Genomic DNA, 3,402 nt, shown 5'->3' with positions numbered 1-3,402 from the left:
TTATTAATTAAAATTAAAATTATCATTTTTATTATTAATATTGTCATATTAATATTATTATCATTATTTTTATTATTATTTATATAATTATCATTAATAATATTATTACTTGTTATTACAATTATTATTATTAGGATTATAATATATCATTATTATTAATATAATTTTTTTTATCAGTAATATTTAAAAAATGAAAACACGACATATACCAGAATTAGGTCATCTGTATATTTTTTTTATTGATCGTGAATTTGCTTTTATATTTTTATAATTATCCGCTCTTATTTTATATCTTTTCTGTTTGATTTTTTTGATCGTGATTCCTCTTCATCAACCATTATCATTAAACAACTAATTAAGATTACTGTTTTACACGTTTGATTAACATCATCCTTATCATTTATATACTGTTGTGGTTGCTGCTAATTGAAGAATAAAAGCATAAAAAATAAATAAAGGAAAACCGTTCGCTACCTCTGTTCTTGAACTCCATATTCAAAAGCCCGATTTCGAAATCCATTACAAAATCTATAATTGCAGTGTTGTTAGGAAACGTCTACTCAAACTTTCTGCAAAATCTTAGCTTCCAATTCTTTGTATCGAAGTCGAATTTTAGGATCAAAGTTTAAAAATAAAAAGTCAACTGTTTTGTTCATAGCAAAATTCGAGTTCGTTTTGATGTTTTAGATTCAATTGACGATTCCAATAGTTTCTAGGAGTGATTTGGAAAATAGTTCGTGAAGAAATCGTGATCTAAAAACATCTAAAAATCAAAATCATTATTTTTTTTCTTTAAAACTTCGAACAGCAGTAGTGGGTATTCCATTTTTTTTTTTTTTTTTCAAAAACTTCCCTTTCAAGTTTTATGATTCGTTTTCAAGTCCTAAATCAAACCATTAAACCTGCTGTTATGATTTTGGTTATACCTCATGATCGACGAGTTAAAGAAGAAGAAGAGGAAACAAATAATTAAACGGGTTATATATTTTGGTTCGTAATTTAAATCAGAAAAACAAAGTTAGAGTAATGGTTAAAGGCGTTTGCGGGTAAGCGAGTGGTCGCGGGTTCGAGTCCGGGCTGAGGCTTATTTTTTTATAAAGCCTATTTCATTAAGGTAGTTATTCATTTTATTATTATTATTATTATTATTATTATTATTATTATTATTATTATTATTATTATTATTATTATTATTATTATTATTATTATTATTATTATTATTATTATTATTATTATTATTATTATTATTATTATTACTATTACTATTACTATTATATTTATTAATGTTATTATTAGATATTAGTATTATTATTGTTAGTATTCTTATAATTAAGTATTATTATCATTATTATTAAACAAAAGTATCATTATTAGTATTTTTATTAAACTTATTATCATTAATATCATTCATAGTAAATTGATTATTTTATAGTTACTATTATTGTCGGTATCATTATTTTAAATCTATCATTTTATTAAAAATTAGTATTTTAATTTAGAATAACATTTTACTAAAATTATATTTTTATTATCAATAAAAACTATCACTATTATTATTAGAATAATCATTATCACTATTATTTTAGTAACCTTATTATCACTACAATTATTATTAAAGTTATTAACATTAATACTAATATAATTATTTTTATGATTATTATTACTAATACTAAAATATTTTAATTTACCTTTTTAAATTAACATTAAATACTTATTTCAAATATTGAAAAACAAATATATATTAAGTTTTAATACATGATATGATACGTCTAGACATCCAAAAATATGATATTTATAATAAATGACATATCATATACTTTAAATATGATATATATTAATTTAAAATATATAAAATGAATATAGCTAATTAAATAATTAATTATTAATATAAGAAGTATATTAATAATATTAATATATATAAACTAGTTAATTGTCATTGTATATTTTAATATATATACTTGATATAGGTTCGTAAATTCGAGGACAACTCTGCACTTGATCAGTGTAGTGACCCGAACTTTTCTATGTTTATATATATTAAATGAAATTGTTATTTACATGATTAAGTGTTTCCAACATGTTAAGCAATCAAACTTGTTAAGACTTGATTAATTAAAATAGGTTTCATATAGACAATTGACCACCCAAGTTGACCGGTGATTCACGAACGTTAAAACTTGTAAAAACTATATAATGACATATATATGATTACATATATAGTTAACATGATATTATGATAAGTAAGTATCTCATTAGGTATTTTAACAATGAGTTATATATATAAAATTGAGTTTATTGAATTAAGAAACTCGAAAAAATATATATAACGATTATCGTTATAACGTCTTACTAAATACATATGAATCATATTAAGATATTGATACACTATGTTTAATCATGATAAATGATAAGTAAACATGTCATTAAGTGTATTAACAATGAACTACATATGTAAAAACAAGACTACTAACTTAATGATTTCAAAACGAGACATATATTTAACGATTATCGTTGTAACAACATTTAACTGTATATATATCATACTAAGATATATTAATATATCATAATATCATGATAATGTAATAATTTAACATCTCTTTATATATAATAAACAATGGGTTAACAACATTTAACAAGATCGTTAACCTAAAGGTTTCAAAACAACATTTACATGTAACGACTAACGATGACTTAACGACTCAGTTAAAATGTATATACATGTAGTATTTTAATATGTATTCATACACTTTTGAAAGACTTCAAGACACTTATCAAAATACTTCTACTTAACAAAAATTCTTACAATTACATCTTCGTTCAGTTTCATCAACAATTCTACTCGTATGCACCCTTATTCGTACTCGTACAATACACAGCTTTTAGATGTATGTACTATTGGTATATACACTCCAATGATCAGCTATTAGTAGCCTATGTGAGTCACCTAACACATGTAAGAACTATCATTTGGCAACTAGCATGAAATATCTCATAAAATTACAAAAATATTAGTAATCATTCATGACTTATTTACATGTAAACAAAATTACACATCCTTTATATTTAATCCATATACCAACGACCAAAAACACCTACAAACACTTTCAATCTTCAATTTTCTTCATCTAATTGATCTCTCTCAAGTTCTATCTTCAAGTTCTAAGTGTTCTTCATAAATTCTATAAGTTCTAGTTTCATAAAATCAAGAATACTTCCAAGTTTGCTAGCTTACTTCCAATCTTGTAAAGTGATCATCCAACCTCAAGAAATCTTTCTTATTTATAGTAAGATATCTTTCTAATACAAGGTAATACTCATATTCAAACTTTGATTCAATTTCTATAACTATAACAATCTTATTTTGAGTGGAAATCTTACTTGAACTTGTTTTCGTGTCATGAT

Source organism: Rutidosis leptorrhynchoides, chromosome 9, assembly GCF_046630445.1.
Source record: "Rutidosis leptorrhynchoides isolate AG116_Rl617_1_P2 chromosome 9, CSIRO_AGI_Rlap_v1, whole genome shotgun sequence".
In the NCBI taxonomy this organism is placed as follows: Eukaryota; Viridiplantae; Streptophyta; class Magnoliopsida; order Asterales; family Asteraceae; genus Rutidosis; species Rutidosis leptorrhynchoides.
Note: the sequence above shows the minus strand (reverse complement) of the source record.